General features: G+C 40.0%; 1 protein-coding gene and 1 non-coding gene across 3 annotated transcripts in view; one reads left to right on the top strand and one right to left on the bottom strand.

The window, feature by feature from the left end:
- The window catches only part of PSD3 (pleckstrin and Sec7 domain containing 3), a 614599-nt gene that overhangs the window by 155513 nt on the left and 431572 nt on the right, over nt 1–27514 (top strand). The gene's annotated exons all lie outside the window — the stretch shown is intronic.
- TRNAN-GUU lies at nt 1113–1186 on the bottom strand. The gene has a single exon. It is a non-coding gene; the product is annotated as a tRNA-Asn (tRNA).

Below are 27514 nucleotides of genomic sequence, written 5' to 3'. Positions count from 1 at the left end.
ATTGCAATTTGGGACATGCAAAGTATGGCAATATGTGGGAGTACAAAGATAAAAGGAAAGGAACCTTACTTTATAGAAAGGAAGTTGGGAGGGGCTGCTTTGAACAGAAGTCCATTGGAAGAAAGAGTTTAGGTTGGTGGACAGTTTCTCATTGGTTGAGTCATGGTATTACTGGTTGAGTTTATTGCTGGCCAGTGAGAAATTCTTCCTTTCTCCTGCTGAACTCATAAAGTAGGCTTCTTCGTGTTGGGAAAGCACAATACCTCCCTTCCTGTTGGCATCTGCAGTTGACAGTGGTAGGGCATGAGAGCTCTCCTTCTGGCCTCCCCACTCTATTTTAAATGAGGTATCCTTTAGTTTTCAGTTTCACAGGCTAGCAAAAACCCACAAATTATTGTCAAAGTAAATGCAAAACCACTGAGGGATCGTTTCACAGCTCAGGACACAGAAAACTCTCATATTAATAAATAAATCAGTAATCCATAACATTAAACAACTCACATTAAAATGGTATAAATTGCAAAAGGGAAGGAACTTGAATGGAAGGAGGGGAAGTCCATAGTCACAAAAACAGGGAATCAAGATACAAAGAACCAGAGATGGAATATTGTGAAACTGTAAAATTGGTTGTTTAAAAGATAAAAGAGGGAAGAGGCACCATTATGATGAAAGAGAAAAATGTGAAATTAGACATACATATTTGAATAAGAACCAAATATAAGCTATAGAAAATAAAAAAATGCAGATTAATCATCAATGTCTCTTAATTTTTCCCTCCTGTTTTAAAATATTACCTTCCATTCTCTCTAATAGAAGTTTCACTTTGATAATTCTATTTTATAATTTCAAAAGCTCTTTCCCAATCTCTGATCACTCAGTTTTCTTTTTTTTTTAATGCATTTCTTTTTTTTTTTTAAGATTTTATTTATTTATTTGACAGACAGAGATCATAAGTAGGCAGAGAGGCAGAGAGAGAGAGGAGGAAGCAGGCTCCCTGCTGAGCAGAGAGCCTGATGCGGGGCTTGATCCCAGGACCCTGGGATCATGACCTGAGCTGAAAGCAGAGGCTTTAACCCACTGAGCCACCCAGGCGCCCCTTAAATAGAGAGGACCGTCCCTGGGTGGGCTCGAACCACCAACCTTTCGGTTAACAGCCGAACGCGCTAACCGATTGCGCCACAGAGACGAAGTTGATCACTCAGTATTCATTTTATCTGTTCTTTTATATATGCATTATTATGTCTAATCTCTCTAAAAAATTCATTAGAAGTTTTTTTCTAAGATTACCTTCCGTTTCTGTAATTTCTACTTCATCCAGGGTCAGTTCTATTTTATTCAATCTTAGAGCTTTTCTTGGAAGCCACTGTTTTTCCTCAAATGTCTGTTGGAGTTGTTTTCTCCCCATTCATATGCATGAGTAAAAGACTGAGTTCCCAAATATGACAGCTAGAACTTCTTTGTGTGTGTGGAATGCATCCCCAACAGGCCTCTTCCTTGTGTATAGAGAAGGGCTGAGAAGAATCTTGGTGCATTGAAATTTGTGGACTGGTACAGGGGTAGGTGGGTGTGCTGCCTGTTATATTCAGGCTAAGTCTTTGATGCCAGCCAGCCTCTAGGTAGGGAGGGTGGTGGGAGAGGGACCAACATAGGAAACTGTTCTGTAGTTAATTCTTCAGTTAATCACAGTGACATCTGTTCTGCTTCCCATTCCTATTCTGCTTATCCATACCTCTGTGGACATCTGTCAACCCTGGGCTTTTAGCTTCTCTGAGGCATTACCATTAGGTTATCTGAAACCTTCTGCATTGGGTCTTGGTTGTGATTTCTGCTTTATTTTGTGATTATAACCCCATCCATTCCTTTCAGTCTGATAAACTCATTAAAATTTCTGGCTTAGTAATGTTCCTCTTTTTCTCAGCATCATTAGCAAATTTATTTTCTTTTGAAATTTGCTTTCATTTTAATAGGATTTAGAAAAGGAGGGACACCTGGGTGGCTCAGTGGGTTAAAGCCTCTGCCTTCAGCTCAGGTCATGATCTCAGGGTCCTGGGATCAAGCCCCTCATTGGGCTCTCTGCTCAGCGGGGAGCCTGCTCCCCCCACCCCCCCGCCTGCTTCTCTACCTGCTTGTGGTCCCTGTCAAATAAATAGATAAAATCTTTAAAAAAAAAAAAAAAAAAGAAGAAAAGGAGAGGAGGCAAACTTGTGTCCTTGTCTGTCATGGTAACCCAGAAGCCCAAATAATTCTTTTTTTCTCCAGCTTTATGACATTTAATTGACAGATAACATTGTGTAACTTTAATATTTACAGTATGATGACTTGATATATATATGTATATATTGTGAAGTGATTACCATATTTAGTTAGCATACCTATATCTCGCAGTTACTATTTCTTTCTCTCTTTTTTTGTTTGTTTGTTTGTTGGTGGTGATTGCATTTAAGATCTACTCTCTAAGCATATTTCAAGTATGCAATACAGTATTGTTAACTGTGGTCACCATATTGTACTTTAAATTTCCACAATTTACTCAGTTTCTTAACTGGAAGTTATACCCTTTGACCAACATCTCCCCATTTCCCATCCCTTAGTCCTTGGTAACCACCAGTCTACTCCGTTTCTAGGAGTAGATTCTCCATAAAAGTGGATTTTTAGATTTTCCATAAAAGTGAGATCATGTGGTATTTGTTTCTGTCTCACTTAGCATAATGCTGTTAAGGTCCGTCCATGTTGTTATAAATGACAGATCTCCTTCCTTACATTGTATATACCACATTATACCACATTTTCTTTATCCACTTATTTGTTAATGAACACTTCAGTTCTTTCCATGTTTTGGCTACTGTAAATACTGCAGTGAGCATGGAGGTGTAGATATCACTTTGAGATACTTATTTCATTTCCTTTGGATATATACCCAGAAACGGTACTGCTTTTTAATAGCTTTATTGAGATATATATAATACCACATAATTAACCCACTTAAAGTATGAAGTTCAGTGGTTTTTCATTTGTTCACAGAGTTGTGCATATATCACACCAATTAATTTAGAATATTTTCATCATCCTAAAAAGAAAAGACTACATGAACTAGCAGTCACTCTGTATCCTCCCCTCCCCACTGCAGTAGGCAGCCAATAATTTATTTTTTGTCTCTATAGATTAGCTTATTCTAATTGCTTCATATAACTGAAATCATATAATATGTGGTTTTTTGTGATTAGTTTTTTCACTTACTGTGTTGTTTTCATCCATGCTATAGCATGTATCACTACTTTGTTCCATAATAAAAAATTGCAGAATAATATTGTATGATAAGACTACATTTTATTTATCTATTCATTGTTTGATAGATTCTTGGGTTGCTTCCACTTTTTGGCCAGTAGGAATGATGGTTTTATAAACATGTGGATATAGGTTTTTATGTGGATGTATGCTTTCATTTCTCTTGGGTATGTACCTAGAAGTAGAATTGCTGGATAATGTGGTGATTCTATGTTAAACCTTTCGAGGAAATTCTAAATTTTTTCCACGGCGGTTGTATTATTTTATATTCCCATCAGCTCTGTACAAGAGTTCTCATTTCTCCACATTCTTGTTAACACTTATTATTATCTTTTTTTATTATAACCATTCCTAGAGGATGTGAGGTAGAATCTCATTGTGTTTTGTTTTGCATTTCCTTAATGATTAATGATGTTGATCATCTTTTCATATGCTAATTGGCTTATTTATGTCTTCCTTGGGGAAATGTCTATTCAGATCCTTTGCCTAGCCTTTAGTTGGTTTGTCTTTTTATGTTTGAGTTTTAAGGGTTCTTTGTATATTTTATATACAGGTATATTATTTGAAAATATTTTCTCACATTTTGTGGATTGTCTGCTTTGATAGTATCATTTATAGCACAAAATTTTAAAATTTGATCAAATCCAATTTATTTGTTATTTTTTGTTGCTTGTGCTTTTGGTATCTTAAGTAGCTTGTGCCTAATCCAAGGTCAAGAAGATTTACTCGTAATATTGTCTTCTAAGTTTTTAGTCCTAACTTAGATTTAGATCTGTGATCATGTTGAGTTGTTTTTTTGCTTATGGTGGAGGAAGAAGCTAAATAATTTTTAATGAAGAAAGTTATTGGGTAAATGTAGAGCATCTTATTGATTTGTGTGACACCTCTCCATACACAGAATTCCTGGAGAGCAGGATGGAGATAAAGTCGCATTGCAACCTAACCCTATTCGTGTTCCTATCCTAATCTTTGCATCTGGCCTTGGGACCCAGGAAAGCTAGGAGACATTGCTTTAGGAAAGATATAGGTTGGTGTAGAAAACCACAGATATACAAAGTAACAAATGACAAATCCCCTAATTCTAGGGTCTTCTGTTCTATTATTTTCTTGTCTTCATCATAGATGCAAGTTGGTTTATAATTTTATGTCAAGTCCTTTGGTAAATCCTCTGTCTTTGGCATGTTTTATTTAGTTTACTTTTTCCTTTCCACTTCCAACCTCCTTCCAACCCATGATGGGAGGCAGCAAAGTGATTTTACACTATGATACACAAGTATATATTAGACTAGCTCGCCAATCCTTGGCCCTTATTAAATTGGCCAGATGTCCAGATGTCCTCTGTTTTTTCAGCTATTTTGCCGACCCTGCTTGGTAGGCAGTAGTTTTTAGTGGTCTATTTTAGCTAGGTGAAGTGGGCCAGGAAGGGACTGTGAACTTTCTCTTTGCCTGGGGTTTTGGGTGATGATAGTCTAGTGCTTCCATCTTCTCGCTGCTTGGTCCACACATGTGCACATAGCACTGATAGCCCCAGCTGTCTCCTCAGAACTGCCTGGCATCTCTTAGACTGAGATAGCTAAGGAGTGTTGCAAAAATCAATGTGCAACGTGTGCTGAAAAGCATTCCTCCGTACAGTATTTTAGTTTTGCCTAGGAGATCCACTTTTTTTGAACCAGTGTTCATTGTACTGGTGGGGGAAGCAGGCTCCCTGCTGAGCAGAGAGCCCAGGATGCGGGGCTCGATCCCAGGGATCATGGGATCATGACCTGAGTGGAAGGCAGAGCATTAAACCCACTGAGCCACCCAGGTGCCCCTCCTTTTATTTTTATATAGGAGATGTCTTTTCCCTTTTATTTTGTAAAGCAGAGGTTATATACTGCCATCTTTCACTCATGATTTATTTAGGCTAGCCAATATTTTATTTAAAAATTGAGCTAACTTTTAAAATTTGAGAGATTTCCTATAAAAACCCAGATTTCACCCCTGGCCAGACTTGTCAAAAAGAAAAGAGAAAGGACCCAAATAAATAAAATCATGAATGAAAGAGGAGAGATCACAACTAACACCAAAGAAATACAGACAATTATAAGAACGTACTATGAGCAACTCTACGCCAACAAATTTGACAATCTGGAAGAAATGGATGCATTCCTAGAGACATATAAACTACCACAACTGAACCAGGAAGAAATAGAAAACCTGAACAGGCCCATAACCAGTAAGGAGATTGAAACAGTCATCAAAAATCTCCAAACAAACAAAAGCCCAGGGCCAGATGGCTTTCCAGGGGAATTCTACCAAACATTTAAAGAAGAACTAATTCCTATTCTCCTGAAACTGTTCCAAAAAATAGAAATGGAAGGAAAACTTCCAAACTCATTTTATGAGGCCACCATCACCTTGATCCCAAAACCAGACAAGGATCCCACCAAAAAAGAGAACTACAGACCAATATCCTTGATGAACACAGATGCAAAAATTCTCACCAAAATACTAGCCAGTAGGATTCAACAGTACATTAAAAGGATTATTCCCCACGACCAAGTGAGATTTATTTCAGGGCTTCAAGTTTGGTTCAACATCTGCAAATCAATCAATGGGATATAACACATTAATAAAAGAAAGAACAAGAACCATATGATACTCTCAATAGATGCTGAAAAAGCATTTGACAAAGGACAGCATCCCTTCCTGATCAAAACTCTTCAAAGTGTAGGGAGAGAGGGCACATACCTCAATATCCTCAAAGCCATCTATGAAGAACCCACCGCAAATATCATTCTCAATGGAGAAAAACTGAAAGCTTTTCTGTTAAGGTCAGGAACACAGCAGGGATGCCCATTATCACCACTGCTATTCAACATAGTACTAGAAGTCCTAGCCTCAGCAATCAGACAACAAAAGGAAATTAAAGGCATCCAAATTGGCAAAGAAGAAGTCAAAGTATCACTCTTCACAGATGATATGATACTATATGTGGAAAACCCAAAAGACTCCACTCCAAAACTACTAGAACTTGTACAGGAATTCAGTAAAGTGTCAGGATATAAAATCAATGCATAGAAATCAGTGGCATTTCTGTGCACGAACAACAAGACAGAAGAAAGAGAAATTAAGAAGTCAATCCCATTTACAATTGCACCCAAAACTATAAGATACCTAGGAATAAACCTAACCAAAGAGGCTAAGAATCTATATGCAGAAAACTATAAAGTACTCATGAAAGAAATTGAGGAAGACACAAAGAAATGGAAAAATGTTCCATGCTCCTGGATTGGAAGAATAAATATTGTGAAAATGTCTATGCTACCTAAAGCAATCTACACATTTAATGCAATCCCTACCAAAATACCATCCATTTTTTTCAAAGAAATGGAACAAATAATCCTAAAGTTTATATGGAACCAGAAAAGACCTCGAATAGCCAAAGGAATATTGAAAAAGAAAGTCAAAGTTGGTGGCATCACAATTCCGGACTTCAAGCTCTATTACAAAGCTGTCATCATCAAGACAGCATGGTATTGGCACAAAAACAGACACATAGATCAATGGAACAGAATAGAGAGCCCAGAAATCGACCCTCAACTCTATGGTCAACTCATCTTTGACAAAGCAGGAAAGAATGTCCAATGGAAAAAAGACAGCCTCTTCAATAAATGGTGCTGGGAAAATTGGACAGCCACATGCAGAAAAATGAAATTGGACCACTTATGAAATTAGACCACTTCCTTACACCACACACAAAAATAGACTCAAAATGGATGAAGGACCTTAATGTGAGAAAGGAATCCATCAAAATCCTTGAGGAGAACATAGGCAGCAACCTCTTCGACCTCAGCCGCAGCAACATCTTCCTAGCAACATCGCCAAAGGCAAGGGAAGCAAGGGCAAAAATGAACTATTGGGATTTCATCAAGATCAAAAACTTTTGCACATCAACGGAAACAGTTAACAAAACCAAAAGACAACTGACAGAATGAGAGAAGGTATTTGCAAACGACATATCAGATAAAGGGCTAGTGTCCAAAATCTATAAGGAACTTAGCAAACTCAACACCCAAAGAACAAACAATCCAATCAAGAAATGGGCAGAGGACATAAACAGACATTTCTGCAAAGAAGACATCCAGATGGCCAACAGACACATGAAAAAGTGCTCCACGTCACTCGGCATCAGGGAAATACAAATCAAAACCACAATGAGATATCACCTCACACCAGTCAGAATGGCTAAAATTAACAAGTCAGGAAATGACAGATGCTAGCGAGGATGCGGAGAAAGGGCAACCCTCCTCCACTGTTGGTGAGAATGCAAGCTGGTGCAACCACTCTGGAAAACAGCATGGAGGTTCCTCAAAATGTTGAAAATAGAACTACCCTATGACCCAGCAATTGCAGTACTGGGTATTTACCCTAAAGATACAAACATAGTGATCCGAAGGGGCATGTGCACCTGGATGTTTATAGAAGCAATGTCTACAATAGCCAAACTATCGAAAGAACTTAGATGTCCATCCACAGATGAATGGATAAAGAAGAATGGTATATATACACAATGGAATACTATGCAGCCATCAAAAGAAATGAAATCTTGCCATTTGCGATGACGTGGATGGAACTAGAGGATATCATGCTTAGTGAAATAAGTCAATCGGAGAAAGGCAACTATCATATGATCTCCCTGATATGAGGACGTGGAGATGCAACACGGGGGATTAGGGGGATAAGAGAAGAATAAATGAAAGAAGATGGGATTGGGAGGGAGACAAACCATAAGTGACTCTTAATCTCACAAAACAAACTTAGGGTTGCTGGGGGGAGGGGGAGTTGGGAGAGGGGGAGTAGGGTTATGGACATTGGGGTGGGTATGTGCTATGGTGAGTAAAGTGTGTAAACCTGGCGATTCACAGACCTGTACCCCTGGGGATAAAAATACATTATACGTTTATAAAAAATAAGAAATAAAAAAAAAGAAAAGAAAAAAGTGTTATAAGTTCTGAGGAAGAGAGAGAGAGAGGGAGAGAGAGAATCACAAGCAGACTCCTCACTGAGCGCAGAGCCCGACACTGGGCTTGGTCTCACGAGCTGAAACCAAGAGTCATATGCTTCACTGATCGGGCCACTCAGGGGCCCGTACTTTATTTTAATTTAATGCTATTTCTAACGTGATGAGCTGATTTCATGGCCGACTAGTGAGACCTGAAGTTCCACACAGTACACTGTACCCCAAGCATTTGATTGACAGCTTCCTCACTTCCACTTCTTCACCCTGTCCTTCCCTCTCTGATGCTCATCAAGAGAAGAATCCAGTGCTGCACATGAAAAATTTTAATTTCTCAAAATGTTCCTTCATTTCCTAGTCCAAGGGAATTATGCCCTCTAATGATGCAAAAGCACCATTGATTCCAGAGATTTCTTTCCTAATAAATAGAGAAGGAGATTCTGAATGTAGGAGGGTAGAAAAGAACCCTAGAGTTAACTGAATCTCAGTTTTTTAGAAGATAAGGGAAACTGAGGCTCAGAGAGGCAGCGGCCCCCATGGTCTCATATGGAGTGTCTGCTCATAAGAGAGAGGCAACGTCTGCCTCCCAGCACGGACCAGCAGGCTGCCTCTGGGACTCTGAAGACTGTCTCTGAAGGACAAGTGCAGGGAGTTGTCTACCCAGGCCCCTGCTTGGTGACGGAAAACAAAATCAAATCTGTATTTTAAGGAAGACCCTTTAATGTGGACTTCAGGGAACAAAGCAGGAAGATGAATGTGGCCTTGATTCTGAATATTTTGACCAAAATGACATCAGAAGTTTCTTTTAAGGGGCGCCAAGAAGTAAGCTTGATAAATTGCTGTGAACAAGAGAGCACTTTACCTTTGTTGAGGAAGAGCCAAAGGAGAGGCAGCGTGGAACTTATTCGTCCTGCGACATGCTGCTAAAGCAAGCTGCGCCTCCTGCCTAGTCCTTTCTACTTTGCATCAGGCTGTGTTACTATTGTAGTCCTTAAACAATTACATCACAGCGTGATGGAAACGAGGACGTCCGCCTTATTAACCATTATATCCCAAGTGCTAGTGTAAGTATTTCTGGTGAATAAATGAATGAACGGGCAAAACAAAACAAAACAAAACAAAAAAACCCCAAGATTTCAGCCTTCTGTTAAAAATCTGAGAGTGCAACACTGAGTGGGCCCTGATGCCAAACAGCAGCTGGCCTCTTTGGAGCTCCAGTCAGCAGGCCTCTTGTGTTATCTCCTACTTTGCCTGCTGTCCGTTTGTTATCTCCTGAAGCTTGTAGGCATTTTGGACTTATGGTCTCTGCTTTAGAGTCATATTACTATAATAAGTCATGAAGCTCATGCACAGGATTTTCCAAGGGCTTGAGAGACATAACAGTTTTTTCTTCTTTCTCTTAAAGAGAGCACCTCAGGTTGTGTAAATTTCAGGAGGCACAAAACTGGATCTGGGCCTGCCAGCATGAAAATCACTTGTACACTTTCCAAAGAGAACAAAGATTCCTGGGTCCCACCTTCTCCTGTCCTCTGCAGTCGAATGTGTGGGCAAGGCACTCAGGCATCTCTAAATTTTTAAACAGCTCCTCAGGTGATGATTATGACACACAGGCTTAAGAACTATGGCATTGTAGATACTAATTCGGGAGCCTGAATGGCTCAGTTAAGTGTCTGCTTTTGGCTCTTGTCATGATACCAGGGTCTTCCCTGCTCATCAGGGAGCCTGCTTCTTCTTCTGCCTCTCCCCTGGCTTTGCTCTCTCTCTCATTCACTCTCTTGCTCTCAAATAAATAAATAAAATATTAAAACACACACACACACACACACACACACACATTCGAAGGGATACGTGCACCCCCATGTTTATAGCAGCATTATGTGTAATAGCCAAATTATAAAACAGCCCGAGTGTCCATTGACTGATGAATGGATAAAGAAGAAATGGTATATATATATACAGTGGAATATGATTCAGCCATTAAAAAAAATAAATTCCTGCCATTTACAATGATGTGGATGGAGCTAGAGAGTCTTATGGTCAGCAAATTAAGTAAGAGAAAGACAAATACATTCATATGTGAAATTTAAGAAATAAAACAGATGAACAAAGGGGGAAACCGGTGGGAGGGCAAGCTAATAAACAGTCTTAACTATAAAGAACAAACTGATGGTTACAAGAGGGGAGGTAGATGGGATTGTGGGTTAATTAGGTGATTGGGATTCAGGAGTGCACTTGTGATGAGGACCCGGTGATGTATGGAAGTGTTGAATAATATGAATGATATTGTACACCTGAAACATATTAAACTGTATTTTAATATAACTGGAATTTAAATAAAAACTTATAAGAATTGCTGTATTTAAAAAGGTAATTACTGGGGCGCCTGGGTGGCTCAGTGGGTTAAAGCCTCTGCCTTCAGCTCAGGTCATGGTCCCAGGGTCCTGGGATCGAGCCCCGCATCGGGCTCTCTGCTTGGCAGGGAGCCTGCTTCCTCCTCTCTCTCTGCATGCCTCTCTGCCTAGTTGTGATTTCTCTCTGTCAAAGAAATAAAAAATTAAAAAAAAAAAAAAAGAGTCTCAAAAAGGTAATTACTTGAGCTATATGTAAACCCAAACTGTAGGGCTTAGGAACCACTGCCAGTTTGAAGATCATCAGATAAATGAGAGGACAGCTCTGAAATTAAAAAGTAATGTCAATAGGAAACATTAGATTATTAAAAAATAGTGTGCATTAGTTTTTAAAGAATTTATGAAGTTTTCTCATGTCTGTGATATTTGTCCATTCATGTGGAATTTCATCAGCAATTCCTGTTTTGCTAGTATTTATGGAAATACTTGCTTTGGGAAACATTGTATGGGTGGAATGAGGTAGAGATTCTGGAGTTACTATACTATAAGACGGGAGTATGAGGGAAAATTATATTGTGGCCTGATACAACTGCCTCTGTTCTTGCTGCTTGAGGAGGTTGAATGGTTATGTTAAGGAAGTGGTTTTGGAAACATGTGGGGATGATTTTAACTGTTTCAGATATTGGGGTGAGGGTTGGCTCATGAACTTTAATGGGGAAGACCAGGGACGGTAGGCATCTTATAATCGAGTGTGGGATAGTACTGCAGGAGGAAGAATTGTTCCACTTGCTGCTTGACCGTGAATATCCTACTGGACGTTCATGTTGGGGAAAAACACGTTTCTAATGATCTGGACTTAGGGCGTGTTTGTTTTTTTTTTTTTAAACATTTTATTTGTTTTTAAACAAATAAATTTTAAAGATTTTATTCATTTGACAGAGGGAGTGAGCATAAGTAGGCAGAGCAGCAGGCAGATGGAGAGGGAGTAGCCGGGTCCCCAGTGTGAGGCTGGATCCCAGGCCCCCAGGATCATGACCTGAGCTGAAGGCAGGTGCTTAACCCACTGAGCCACCCAGGTACCCCTGGACTTGCGACATATAAACAAAATGTTTTTTGCATTATTTTAAATATCACTGAATTTTCTAGCACTGTTACTATCATGTGAATCAAGGAAAGATTTTACTTAGTTTGGAAGTTTACTAAAACGTATTCACCGTTTCATATTACCATGTCTCACAGGTGGTGTTGTTCATGGCTGTTGAGTCATCAGTTCCACACACCTGTTATCTGTGCTTCAGCCTTGCCATCCGGGTGACTCTGTGTTTAGAAGCAAGCAAGCATTTGACTAACTTACGAATTTACATAATGAAAATCATGAATGCACCACATTCCAAAAATTATTGATTAGTTTGAATTTTATATTTAGGCAGGTTTTATTATTTTTGAATGTCACTTCATAATAATAAAGGAGGCATTGTAAAATATTTGTTATTAAAGGCATTTTTGATCTTATGAAGTTGAGAATTGCTTTTTAAAAATTTTTCTAAAGATTTTATTTATTTGAGAAAGAACACCAGGCAAGTATGGGGTGGGGCAGGGGGAGATGAAGAAGAAGATGGAGAGGGAGAGAATCTAAAGCAGACACTGCACCGAGTTCAGAGCTGCCTACAGGGCTTGATCTCACCACCCTGGGACTGTGACCTGAGCCAGAATCAGGAGTCATATGCTTCACTGACTGAGCCACCCAGTCTCTCTGAGAATTGCTATTTTAAAGCAGTGGTCCTTAAGCACATCAGATTGCCCTGTGGAAGTTTTGAAAATGATCATTGTGAATCTCCCCTAGAAATACTAATTTAATAGTTCTCTACAAATTCTAGGAACTCTGCAAACCTTTCCCGCTTCATGACATACTTAGATGATATTCTTTGTATTATACACTTAGGATGAATGAAGGCAGCTGCTTCAGGCTTCAGGTGACAGTTTCTGGGGATTCTGTGGCCCCTGTTTTGTCCAGACCTGTCCTGCCTTGCCAGCAGAGAAATATTGACAACCTTGGATGCTTGGAATGCTTGTTAAAAACTCAAGTATTGGGGCTCCTGGGTGGCTTAGTCATTAAGCGTCTGTCTTTGGCTCGGGTCATGATCCTAGGGTCCTGGAATAGAGCCCTGCTTCGGGTTCCCTGCTCAGAGGGAAGCCTGCTTCTCCCTCTCCCTCTCCCGTTTCCCTGCTTGTGTTCCCTCTCTTGCTGTATCCCTCTCTGTCAAATAAATAAAATCATAAAAAATAAAACCTCAAATACTTCCTTTCATGGTGCATATGTATATCAAATATCGCCTCGTATGCTTTAAAATCTTATGATTTTACTATCTGTTGTATCTCAGTAAAGCTGAAAAAACAGTTTGGATTCTTGAGCTCCCCCCCTCCCCCGCAGTAATTCTGATTTTGGTGTGTGACCTGAACACCTAGTACTGTAATGAATGCCCTGGGTGATTGAGACCCTGGTGTTATCAGATTTCACTGGGAGCCGTCCTGCTCTTTAGGGGTGAGTGCAGTAATGACAGGGCATCTGATGAGAAGGCAAGGGAGGGTTACACTCCTTCCTAAGGGTGTGGGAGGTCATGGTAAGAGATTTCTGAGATAGAGTACAGATACGAAACTCCTGCCGGGTTGGGTTTTTCCTATCACTGAGAGCAGTTGCCTTTTTGGAAATGGTAGAGCAAACAGTGCTGAGAAGCAAAAGCCCAGGAAGAGCTCAACTTGCTCTTTGTAGCTGAATTTCAGCTGTGAGGGATTGTGTCCTGAGAGGCTGAGCAGATTTACAGATAAAGTACGGATCCACTCTAGATAATCTTGGAAAAACAGAAAGAAAGGGCAAGTCTTCAAAAATTCTGAGAGGCAAGGGGCCCCTGGGTGGCTCAGTGGGTTAAAGCCTCTGCCTTCGGCTGGGGTCATGATCTCAGGGTCCTGGGATGGAGCCCCACATCGGGCTCTCTGCTCAGCAGGGAGCCTGCTTCCCCCCTCTCTCTCTGTCTCCCTCTCTGTCGACTTGTGATCTCTGTCTGTCAAATAAATTAAAAAAAAAATTCTGAGAGGCGAAACCTCTATTTTTAGAAAGAATAAAGGAAATTGTAGAGATTTGTGAGTTTCAGGATATGGTTAAGCTGAAGTTTAAAAGATAAGGTTAAGCTGAAGTTTAGAGGATGTTAAAAAGTACTGGGAGAGTAGGGTCCTGCCTGGGTTGGGGCTGGTGGTTCTTTGATGGAGAATGGGACCCCGACTGAGGGAGAGGCTGAGGGAGAAGAGCTTCTGGGCAGAAAGTAGCCAGCAGGGTGGGGAGACGGTGGAAGGACTTTGACAGGTTAGTGGAACTGAAAGTCATTGGAACACAGTTGGGGAAATGCTGATGCACTGGAAACAGGCCTGGGCGAAGAATCAGGAAGCCTGGATTTTCATTTGTGTTAGGTACCAGATGCCAAAAACTTCCTTCAAGGCAAGTAAAGGCACTTCTGCGTTTTTACTTCTTCAACATATAATAAGTATCTATAGTTGCTAGGCTGGAGATACAGAAATAAAGCATAGAGTCTGACTGAAGTCCTGTGAGGGAAACAGACAAATAATATGATTCTAACACAGTGTGCTACTTGCTCTAGTGGAAGGAAGAACAGGGAGATTTGGGAGGATTGGGAGCACACTTAAGATCGACTGGAGGGAAGGCTTCTCGGGAGGTGATTATCCAAGCAGGGTTTTTGAGGGTCAGGTGGAGTGGGTGCTCAGAAGAAAGATGTTTCCAACAGGAAGGAGCAAATGCAAAGATGTGTTACTGTGAACACTGCATACTGTTCAGAGCAGCTGGCGTCAGCACAGCAGCAATGAGGGAGAAGGCCTGTGGAAGGCAAGGGCCAGGTTGTGAACTGTTTCACATACCATGCTAAGGAGTATGTATAGAATGGATTTTTTAAAATAATGGACTAATTTTTCACATTTGGGATTTACAGGAAGTAGCCTAGAGATTGGATTGCAGTTACGGAAAGGTGAGATTATTGGCTGTGTACCATGTTAGGAGGGTGCCTGCTCATGCAAACACATGCGCATGTGTGTGCGCGCGCGCACACACACACACACACACACACACACACATCCCACACACACAGTAGTGGCTTAGACAAAAGTTTACTCTTCTCTCCCATGGAAGGAATCTACACCGATGATTTAAAGCTCAGATGCTGATGCTGCAGTCAGATGATCCTGACTCCTTTGGACTCTGGTTTGGTAGCCTTTGAACATTTCTCACCGTCTGATGTGGTTGCTTGAGCTCTGCCATATTCCTTGAGAGCTGGAAGGTGCAGGAGGAGCACTGGAATGGTAGAGGGGCATGTGCTATATGTAAATTAAAGATATTTGGGGGACAGGACTAGAGAACACTTTCAGTTAGAGCTTGTCGTTTATAATGTGGTGCCGTAGCTACAGGGGAAATGTCAAAAATATAATCTTCATTCCAAGTGGCCATGTGCCCAGCTAAAAATTGGGAGTTCTGTTAGTAAGGGAGGAAGACGAATGGGCCAGGGGGTTAAACCGCCGGTACCTCTGCTGCAGAGTCATGTGGGAATGCAAGGGATTTGTGAGGAGGAAGGGACTAAGGCAGTGGAGACTGAAGAGAAGAGGCTTCCTGCAGAATGGGGAGCTCCTGCTGAGTGGATGTGGAAAGGAAGAGGAGGGAGGCCCTGAGTGGCATCTGCTTGGGCGGCTCAGGAGATGGTAGTGCCTTTCAGCAATGCAGGTTCGAAGGAAGAGAAGGTGTGGGGGGCAAGAAAAGAACAGTGACATTTGGATGTGTTGAGTTTGAGATGCCTGTGGCACACTCGGAGAGATCTGGTGGGCAGGTGGGCATACAGGTCTGGGCCAGAGAGAAGAGGTTTTGGAAGTGCATAGGATTGCCCAGGAAGCATGTACAAAATGAAAAGATGGCACTTTGAAGAGAAGAAAAATTAAAGGTTAGGATGAGAGAGTGGTGTTTAAATGAAAATCAGAATGGAAAGGTATTTGGCAAATGACAGAAAGGATTTTAATAAGGGAGTAATTCATGCCATAGATGAATCTAGTAAGATCAAGACTGAAGTGTCTAGAAACGAGGAGTTAACTGTGTGTGTGTCTAGACAACTCTGTGTATCACATAGTATATATATGTGTGTAAAGTTGTTTAGATTAAACCTCATGATCCTATGACTTGTTAAAATCACTCAGGGTAGTTGGTTGCTATTTTCCTGAAAAGACCTCTAGAAGTGGTCTTGCATATTCTGTGCCCCTAAACCCTTGGCAGCCCTCACTGGGCTTTTGTCACTGAGACAGGATAGATACTGAATCTCTCAAGCTAAAATTATGGATATATTTACTGCGAAGTGAGAGTATTTTTATGGGTATGGTGGGGTAGATGTTTAATACAAGGATTCGTATGCCCTAAGCATCATGAAATGGTTTAAAATATATGATAAAACGTTATTCTATCTGCTACTGCCCACCAGCTTCTTGAGCTTTATAGTGTCAGGCTGAGTGAGGATTAAGGACTAGGCAGAACTGCAGCAAGCTTGGCTAGGTGGAACTGGACATAGTGAGTCTTTGTTCCTTTTAGGATAATCCTATACCTAGAGGTTTGATTAATTCATAGGCACAAAATAATTTTGAAAACTGGACCATCTTTTATGATATAATTTTAACCTAATTGCACATATCTAGTGTTAGATTTATAGGTTTTCCTCCAATGAGTAGATACCTTTTCCCCCAAAAGCTTGGAAAGAAATTTTTTGAAAATAGAATTTTATACCCGAGTTTCTTAATTGGGCATGCAGTTCTGTTAATAGTGAGACAACACTGCCCTCTGGTGGACAAAATGTGTAACACTTTCAGTAGAGGGTCACAAGTGCTGTTTGCTTTTTCTGCAGGCAGATTTCTTGCAGATTCATTTTGAAGGTCAGTTAGTATGCTTTTGTTCTTTCTGCCTAATCTAATCTGGAGGTTTATAAAAATTGCAGTGGTGTACAAATACACATTAAATCTTTTGTGTCTTAATCTCATTTTGATGTTACGAAATTAAAGATTTTGGAATTTTTATGGCAAAAAACAAACTTCAGTTTTTGAAATAGACATGTTAATCAGCTATACCCTCAGATAGACATTTTGGTAGGCTGTTGATAATAATATTGCCTGAATATAAGATGCATTAAAATAATGTATGAAACCCAGTCTGGAGTGCTGTTTTTTCCCCTTGTATATAAAATTTGCAAAAGCTTCCAAAGAAGTCAATATTATTGGATATGTAATAACTGAAAGACTAATGTGGAACGTCCTAAACTGTTCTTTAATGGATAGGTTTTTGGTTGCTGCACTTGTTTTGCTCTGTATTAAATTATGACATAGGCTGATAACATGAGTAGGATATTTTTCTTAATTTTGGGGGGTTCAATCCTGAGTGAACATTTTTACACACTTATTATGTAACAGATAACTCTACTAGAAAATTTGTGTATTAGTTTAAACCTCAGAAGACTCCTCTGATATTAGTGTGCCTCCCCTGCACTCCCAGTTTATTTCATAGATGAGATTCACTGAGGTTTAAATAATTTAACCTTAGGTTCCACAACAAGGAATGATGGGACTGGTATGCCAACCTGAGTTCAATGCCTGAGTCTTCCCACAATACCCTACACTTCAGTGGAGAGCAGAGTCAGGTGCCACTATACCCCTAAATGCCAGTCTGTATGAAAGTGGACTGTAGGGGCGCCCAGGTGGCTCAGTGGATTAAAGCCTCTGCCTTTGGCTGAGGTCATGAATCTAGAGTCCTGGTATGGAGACCCACATTGGGCTCTCTGCTCAGCAGGGAACCTGTTTTCCCCTTTCTCTCTCTGCCTGCCTCTGCCTACTTGTGATCTCTGTCAAATAAATAAAGTCTTTAAAAAAAAAAAGAAAGTGGGCTGTAATTCTGACTTTGTCATCAGTGGGTGGTGTGATACTGGATAAACTATTTAACTTTTTCTGTTCGTTTTTTCTTTTTTCTTTTTAATCTTGAAACCAAAATCTTCATGTCTCCCTGAGGTTTTGGGGAATAGGAGATAGTGGTTATGAGTCCATGCCCCATCCCAGTCAGTCAAAGGCATCCCCTCTTTTATCTGCCTCACCTGTTGGACTATTGTGTGAAATATAATTTGAAGGCACAGTTTTTGCTCTTAAAATATTTTTATGTTGTTGGTCTGTATGATTTCTTTCTTAGGTCTCGTAGAGCTCATTATTTTTTGAAAGGTGTTGATGCAGTGCAGTACATCCTTGTATTTTCCTTTGGGAGGGAAAGAAGATACCGCCTAAGGCATCACATTAGTTAATGCATGTTCTTTTCTTTTGGCAGCATTAGGGTGCTGATGACAGGGCCATTAAATTAGGAAGAAAGCAAATTCTTACTGGGGCAGTCTTCTGTGTCTCAGGATACCAAAATGTCTAAATTCTTTATCCACCATGATTGGAGCATCCAGCCTGCCCCTTTTTCCCTGCAGTGTAACTTCAGCAACCCAACCTTCCTCATCCAGAGGGAAATTATAATACCAGGAATGTGATAGAAATAAAAAATACATAAAAACACTGTTCTGTTTGCTTTCAACACTGCAGAATTAGAGATTTCTTGGCAAGATACAGAATAGCAGTGAGTAAAACTAAGCACCTTTTCATCCATGGCTTAGTTTTGTTTCCCCCCAACAGTTTTTTCCCCTTGTTATGTCTGTACTATTCATATGTTGGAGTATCTAGTCTGTATTCATTGACTTGATAAGATAGTGGAGCTAAGAAGGCCAGGGTCAAATCTTAAGGAATAGATAAGTTTATTTCAGTATGTCAGGAGACCTGCAAACAATTTTACAAAAAGATTTCTGTTGTGAGATTGTGAGGGCAGCCCTAGCAAATGAACAGGGATGGCTCAATGTAAAATCCAGCTAACTACACTAGGAAAAGCAGTTTAGAGAGCTTGCCCTTTTGATGACAGATTGTTAAATATTTAAAATACGTTCTCTTCATTTGTCCTTGGAACAGCTAATGTGGTGAACTTTAGTTAGTTCTTGGTGAAAGTAAAGAGAATTTTTAAAAGAAGTGTGAGACCCCGTTCTTTTTTTTTTTTTGTCCATTTTCTTTTTTTTTTTAATTTCTTTTCAGCATAACAGTATTCATTGTTTTTGCACCACACCCAGTGCTCCATGCAATACGTGCACCACCTGGGTACCCCAACCTCCCACCTCCCACCCCTTCAAAACCTCAGGTTTTTTTTTTTTTTTTTTTAAATTAATTTATTTATTTTTTCAGCGTAACAGTATTCATTGTTTTTGCACAACACCCAGTGCTCCATGCAAAACGTGCCCTCCCTATTACCCACCTGGATACCCACCCTCCCTATTCCACCCACACCTGTTCCCCCAAACTCCCACCCCTGACCCTTCAAAACCCTCAGGTTGTTTTTCAGAGTCCATAGTCTCTTATGGTTCGCCTCCCCTTCCATTTTTTTTTTTTTTTATAAACATATAATGTATTTTTATCCGCAGGGGTACAGGTCTGTGAATCGCCAGGTTTACACACTTCACAGCACTCACGATAGCACATACCCTCCCCAATGTCCATAACCCCCTCCCCCTCTCCCAACCCCACCTCCCCCCAGCAACCCCCAGTTTGTTTTGTGAGATTAAGAGTCATTTATGGTTTGTCTCCCTCCCAATCCCATCTTGTTTCATTTATTCTTCTCCTATCCCCCTAACCCCCCATGTTGCTTCTCCATGTCCTCATATCAGGGAGATCATATGATAGTTGTCTTTCTCCGATTGACTTATTTCACTAAGCATGATATGCTCTAGTTCCATCCACGTCGTCGCAAATGGCAAGATTTCATTTCTTTTGATGGCTGCATAGTATTCCATTGTGTATATATACCACATCTTCTTTATCCATTCATCTGTTGATGGACATCTAGGTTCTTTCCATAGTTTGGCTATTGTAGACATTGCTGCTATAAACATTCGGGTACACGTGCCCCTTCGGATCACTATGTTTGTATCTTTAGGGAAATACCCAGTAGTGCAATTGCTGAAAACCTCAGGTTGTTTTTCAGAGTCCATAGTCTCTCATAGTTCATCTCCCCTTCCAATTTCCCTCAACTCCCTTCTCCTCTCCATCTCCCCATGTCCTCCATGTTCTTTGTTATGCTCCACAAATAAGTGAGACCATATGATACTTGACTGTCTCTGCTTGACTTACTTCACTCAGCATAATCTCTTCCAGTCCCGTCCATGTTGCTACAAAAGTTGGGTATTCATCCTTTCTGATGGAGGCATAATACTCCATCGTGTATATGTCCCACATCTTCCTTATCCATTCGTCCGTTGAAGGGCATCTTGGTTCTTTCCACAGTTTGGCGACCATGGCCATTGCTGCTATAAACATTGACCCCGTTCTTTTTAAAGGAAAAGTGACTAAAGATTATTTGTGGTGGCAAGTTCCCTAAAATGTGCTGGGAACTGAGATTTGTATAGCTTTGGTTCTTATATCTAGGTAATTAAAAGTAAGAGAAGAAAATAGGGGCGGGAAGTAAGTTTCTCTTGTTTAATACATTTAAATAATCTCTGCAAATATTTATTGAGTGTTTGCTATGTACCCAATACTGCTAATCACTGTTTATAAAAAGCTGATGAACTTAAAAGCAAGATGATATTCATGCTCAGAGTCATTAAATAGAAGATGATGTATTTAAGTGCCAGATAATTGGGTTAAATCTCATGAACAGATGACTAATTCCATGTTAAAGATCCTGCTAGAGACAGACATAGACTTCTAAAAGGAGACAGACTGTCGAGATCAGGAGCAGTGTGGGAAATCAGGGATATGTGGTCATCATATTATATATACAGGAGAGGAGAGAACAGAGTGGGAAATGAAGGAGTCATCAGAGGCTTCTTGGAGGGATGCAGATGTGTTCTGAGTCTTAGAGGACAGGTAGGATTTGAATATGTGGAAAGAATGGGGAGAACATTTTGTTGTGGGAGAGATGAGTGTGATGTTGTGGAGAACAGTAGAATACTGACTCAGGTGGAAAGGTGAATGAAGGTATGATCATGGTCTTTTTTTTTTTTTTTAAGATTTCATTTATTTATTTGACAGACAGAGATCACAAGTAGGCAGAGAGGCAGGCAGAGAGACAGGGGGAAGCAGGTTCCCTGCCGAGCAGAGAGCCCGATGTGGGGCTCGATCCCAGGACCCTGAGATCATGACCTGAGCCGAAGGCAGAGGCTTTAACCCACTGAGCCACCCAGTCTCCCGATCATGGCCTTTAATATCAGTTTAGAAAGTTGTGATTTGGTCTGTGTCCTGAGAAGCTTTATTTAATCCCTTTGAGTTTGATTGTCTGTTTCTTTGAGGGTCCTCTCTGTACCTTATAGCCTGTCTCGGCTTTTGAATCAGTCATTCTGAAAGGCACGCATTTATTTACAGGTTTTTCTTCACAAAATGAGACTTAAACTACACCTTGTTACCTTGACTGGAATGTGACTATTTTTGAAATTCCATAGTCATCAATTTACCTATTATATTCAAGGTGAATTACTTCTACAGATAGTTTGATTTTAATTATTTTATGTTTGAATTTTAAAATTTATATTTTTGTGATATTTTGTGCTCATTCTCTTGTGCCGAGTGATAAAGACATAAAAATTAAATCCTATCTAGCAATATATTAATGAATTTATCTTGTAAAAGAAGACAAAGTGAAAGTAAATTATAATTCAGCCACTATGTGTCATAAATATTATTATATGTTTTATTTATCTGCTGTTGTATTCATAGTATGTTATTACACTGATATTTAGGAACTCATTTTTACCCCTGAATTTGAGTTTTAAAGAGATATTTTACAATTAGTTGCTAATGGCAGTTTTTCTTTAGTTGTTGTTTTAGGATTAAAACTGCCACTTCTGATGTTTGAGGTTTAGCAGGTTTGGCGGGAGGAAACTTGGGTGTGGTGGACGTGTCTCCAGGCCATCTGAGCTTTCCTAGCAAGCGGTGAAATGAGTTTGAAATCTGCAAGTCATTGCTGATATTCTCCTCTCCCCTCTCATCCATTTGCTTGTAACTATACATTTTTCCATTTCCATTGTTTATGATCTTTGACATCTTCTGATTTGGATATACTAGTTTGTTCTTTGACAATGTAAAAAAAATATTGCCAGATCCTTTGGTGCATTGAAAATTCTTTGAATGACTTGAACTAAAAGGAAAGTTTCTTAGGTGAGGGGGTAAGAGCTGTGAATGCCTAACATGAAACCCTGTAAGGGAGGATTTCTTAACTTTAGGGGGTCTGTGAGCCCTCCAGACATTTTATACAGAGTTTATATAAATGTCCATCTGAATGTTTCTTATTGGGAGAGGGTCCATAGCTTTCTCTAAGAGGTCCACAATAGCAAAAAATTAAGAATTGCTTCTCTGAGACTTGGGGAACAGAAAAATAAGTTTAAGGATTATATTTTTCTAGTGCTACAAATATAACTATTATCCTAAATCAACAACACTAACAAGATATTTATTGTAAAATAACAACTTTTAAGTAGATCAGTTACTGAATCTATATTGTCATTGTTTTCTGTAAGATATACCTTGTACTGGAAAGGCCAAAAGGATCAATTTATACTTTCTTTTTTCCATTTAAAAAATTATTTATTTACTGTATAGGGCTCACTTGCTGTAATTGTTATAAATAAGGAGAGTGGTGAAAATTGTTTTGGGTCCATATATCCATGGATTACTGTGTAACAACGTTGTCGTCATCTTGATAAAGAATTAATGAATACCTTTTAACTTTTACAGTATGGTAGTTATCTAGGATATAGAAAATTTGAAATGAAAAGTAGGGAAAGCAGTATGAAATCATGAAAATATAAGGACCCAATGAAAAGTACAGGCCGTATATATATATTTTTTTTTATAAAAGATTTTATTTTTATTTATTTGACAGAGAGAAATCACAAGAGAGGCAGGCAGAGAGAGAGGAAGGGAAGCAGGCTCTCCCCTAAGCAGAGAGCCCGATGTGGGACTTGATCCCAGGACCCTGAGATCATGACCTGAGCTGAAGGCAGCGGCTTAACCCACTGAGCCACCCAGGCACCCCAGGCACTATATGTTTTAAGAGTAAAAGGGAGGGGATGATCATAGAGTTGGGTTAAGCATGGAGGATCTCAGTGAATAGACTTTTTGTGGGGCCATGAGTAATGAGGAAGACATAGTTGGAAAAGAGGGAATAACTGTATACTGGTTTTATGGGAATATAGCCATGGATTAGTTTACCATCTTCTGTGGTTGTTTTTGCTACTAGGGCAGAGTCACCTATTTGTGTAAAGATGTTATGGCCCATGGAACTTAAAATATTTACTGTTTAGTCCTTTACAGAAAAGGTTTGCTGACTCCTGGGTTAAAGAATTACGGCTTTAATTTAGTCACACTGGGAACTTGTTTAAGATTTGTTTTGTTTTGTTTTGTTTGGGGGATGGGAAGGGCATATAATGGGACCGTGGTGACAGCCGTGCTATCAGAAAAGTGCTTCAGGAAGATTAATAAGGGGAAAATACTTGGAGTCTGTTAGAGGATATGAATTCCTGTTGAGGTGGGCAGGCTGTTCAGGACCAGTAGCGAATTCCTAAAGCAACCATACCTCCTCTAGAGAAGTGATAGTAATAATAGAAAGGAAGGGATAGATGCATAAGACTTTAAGAACCTTGTTATAGTCTTGGAGACTAAAGATACAGGACATGTGAGGACTCTAAAGTGACAGGAGAGATTAATATTACATCGAAGTAGGAATTCTCTCTCAGAAGCTAGTTTTTCAGGGAAGGTAATCACTATGATTCTGACATGTTGAATGTGTAACATGAGACATCTGTCAGACAGTTAGAAATTGTTGACTCTTTGCCGTTTCTCTGCTTCTCTGGACAGACTCAGCTCTCCAGGGATGGTAGGCACAGTTCCTAGAGGAGGCTGCCCTGAGACCCCATATAGGATCCTAGGAAAGAGAGAATCTCTTTCCTCAGTCCAGGTTTCCTTCCTGGTAGTGCCTTTCAAAATGAGAAGGCAGGGGGTTCACATGGTGAAATATTGTGGATATGTAACGCATGGTTTGTTGTTGGTAATGACGTGGCCACTGTCTGCAGAGAAGCACAGGGCAGAGCATCTCAAGTTCGCCCATCATACAGAACTTTTTTTTTTTTTTTAAAGATTTTATTTATTTGTTTGACAGACAAAGATCACAAGTAGGCAGAGAAGCAGACAGAGAGAGAGGGAGGAAGCAGGCTCCCGGCCAAGCAAAGAGCCCGATGCGGGGCTCGATCCCAGGACCCTGAGACCATGACCTGAGCTGAAGGCAGAGGCTTTAACCACTGAGCCACCCAGGCGCCCCCATACAGAACTCTTCCTTTGCATTCTTCACATGAGACACACGTCTCTTCTAGACTCCTCCTGAGACACCTCCTCACCCTTCCCCCCATGCCAGCTAGCTAGATATGTGAACTGCTTCTAGCTGTGGTTTATTTTGTATTTGTTTTCTCGTTATGTTGTCATTAAGCGAAGTTTCTCATATGTTGTCAATATCATAGGCTGGCAGATAGGAATCGAGACTTTTAACTCTCCTCGGCAATATTCCTTCTGTATTTGGCCTCCTTCATGCTTGTAATTCAGAGGATACAGATTGGTCTAGAGTTCTCCTGTTTTCTCTCCTTTTTCTGTTACCATAGTCCGATGTCTGGTCTGGCTGATTGGCAGTTTCTTCTGAATTGACTAAATCATTGACATCTTTCTCTTTTTATTTATAGTGGTCTCTATGTGACTAGTACTTCCCACTCAACAGAAGTGTGAGGTGAACGGAAGCTCTGGAGAGATGTCAGGTCTGGCCACCTGGAATTATCAGTGTAGAGCCCCACTTTCAAATACCGTCTTGTAGTTTTCAGCTACTTTTTCATGTAGCCTTTCTAATTTTAATCTTTTCTTTTCTTTTTCTTTTTTTAAAGATTCTATTTGTTTATTTGAGAGAGAGAGAGCTCACGAACATGAGAGTTCAAGAGCATGAGCAGGGGAGGGGCAAATGGAGAGGGAGAAGCAGGCTACCTGCAGAGCAGGAGGAAGCCTTACATGGGGCTTGATCCCAGGACCCCGGGATCATGACCTGAGCCGAAGACAGACACTTAACCAACTGAACCACCTAGGTGCCCCTCTGATTTTAATCTTACAGCAACCTTGGGAGGTAAACATCTTGTTTACCTACATTATTGTTTGAATTGTGAATCCAAATTAATTACAAATTTTTATTTTAGTACAAAAGACTGGGAAAAAAGTTGACTTTTAATAAGTTTTTTTTAAAGTAATAGGTGAAATCTGAGGCTCAGAGACAAAATTATTTGCCAAATTATATAGTAAATAAAAGCAAAGATTGATTTCTAATAGTAATAGTAATATCAGCTAGTTTGTACTAAATATTTCCTATGTGCTGGGTGCCATTTTAAGCACTTTATGTGTATTAACTCATTTAGGATTCTTTTGCCACAGTTTGTCTTTTGGATCACTATTTATTCCAAGCTCTTGCATTTTATTTATTTTTTTAAGATTTTATTTATTTATTTGAGAGAGAGAAAGGGGAGAGAGAAGGAATAGGGGTCAGGGCAGGGGGAGAAGGAGAAGCAGACCTGGGACTCAATCCTAGGACCCTAGTATCATGACCTGAGCTGAAGGCAGATGCTAGCCATCTGAGCCACTCAGGCACCCCAAGCTCTTACATTTTAGAAGGCAGAGAATGCTAAGTGAGAAGAGCAGTGAGCTGAGAACTAATCGATTCTTGATACTATCTATAATTCAAGGGTGGAAGAAGAAGTGTAACAAGCCATGGAGAGAGAAGCAGGGCAGAAGAGGTAGAACCACAACCTGGACAGCATATTGCTACACAAGCCGATGGGGAAGACAGGTTCTAAAAGAAATTCTGTTCCCTTCCATCCTTTGGCTGAGCAGATGTGCACTGTTGTTGAGGCTGGGCCTAGAGTTGTTCTGGTGCTGATTCCCTGCCATCTAGCTCATGGATGCCCTTATTGATCCCTCCAGAGAGGTGAAATTAAATTTTACATTAATGTAGTTAATAAGAGAATTTTTGAACAGAATCTCTTACTGAAAGAGGGAGAGGAAATAGAAACAGCAAATAAAGGAGCTTATAGGATAGAGAATTATGTAAGTATGGCTTACTGAGCCCTTTGGTTAGCTTGCTTGCCCCCTTGAATGCCATTTGGATACTTACCAACTTTTCTATGTTAGGGGACTTTAACTTCCTCATATTATTTGCTTTCAAGTTTTACTTTTGTGTATGAGTAGGGACCCCCTCAGGTCACTTCTTTAGCTCCAGACCATACTTTCCTTCAACTCTAGTGCTGTCCTGGCACTCTTGGGTTCTGATTCCATCCTGGGCCCGATACATGAGGAAGGCAGTTTCCTGACTGTAAAAATTCTCCTTGCTTATTACATGTACCTGAGTTTTATGCCCTTTTGAACTGGCCTTGCAGTTGGATATTTGTGCTTCCTGAGTGTCTCAGTGGCATGGGAATACAGCAGTGAAAAAAATAGAAAAAAACCAGAGACTTCATGGAAGTTTTCATTGGGTCTTTGGAGGCTTATATTTTGATTATGTCCAAATAATATATATTTGATTACATTCTGAATAATTAGCCAGTTGTCAGTGCAAGAATCTACTTAGAATAATATTGGAAATAACCAGACTATTCAATAGTAACTAAGTTGTATTACTACTAAAAATGATATTGACATAGTTTATATTAACAATAACATGATATAAGTATTATTGTAAATAAGTTGATATAAGCAGTCAACAAGAAAAAAAGGTCCAGATCCCCAAACTGTGCTAGATTAGAAGACAGGAATGAAGTATAATCCATGTGAGATAATTTTCTTTTGTTTCCTTCTGCTGTTGGGTATATTCATATTTGGGCTGGCAACTAAACTGCCCCCCCCCTTTTTTTTCATACTTTGGTCTGAGGGTTGTTTCTTGCTCTCCTGATCTTCTAAACTTATGTCAGCCAGGTTTCTTCAACTTTATACTCTTGATCTGTAAAAAATCAGTTAATATTCCATATTATCCGATATAGTCCCAAATTAGGGCAAGGATGTTTTCCTTAAAAACTTACCAGAAAGGAGCACCTGGGTGGCTCAATGGGTTAAAGCCTCTGGCTTCAGCTCAGGTCGTGATCCCGGGGTCCTGGGATTGAGCCCCGCATCAGGCTTTTTGCTCAGCAGGGAGCCTGCTTCCCCTCTCTGTCTCTGCCTGCCTCTCTGCCTGCTTGTGATCTCTATCAAATAAATAAAAAAAAAAATCTTAAGAAAAAAAAACTTACGAGAAAAAAAGGAGTAGTCTTATACTCAAGTTGTTAACTGTTTCTGTATTAAAGATGTTTTGATTATTTTGAATAACAAAGAACTTTTTGGAGAAAACACATTAGCTTGAAACAAGTATAGATAATGCTAGTTGGGATGTTTACAGAAATCACTAAAACAGATTTTATATTACTTTTATTTTTTTAAAGGTTTTTATTTATTTTATTTGACAGAGAGAGAGAGAGAGATCACAAGTAGGCAGAGAGAGGGGGAAGCAGGCTCCCTGCTGAGCAGAGAGCCTGATGTCGAACTTGATCCCAGGACCCTGAGATTATGACCTGAGCTGAAGGCAGAGGCTTATCCCACTGAGCCACCTAGGCGCCCCAACTAAAACGGATTTTTAAAAGGAGAAGAAAACATACTTACACAGGTTTAGTAAGTTTTCCTGGGGAAATGATCC

This window comes from Meles meles, chromosome 2 (genome assembly GCF_922984935.1).
Source record: "Meles meles chromosome 2, mMelMel3.1 paternal haplotype, whole genome shotgun sequence".
Lineage (NCBI taxonomy): Eukaryota > Metazoa > Chordata > Mammalia > Carnivora > Mustelidae > Meles > Meles meles.
The sequence above is the reverse complement of the archived record's forward strand: the minus strand, read 5'-3'. Positions and strand labels throughout refer to the sequence as shown.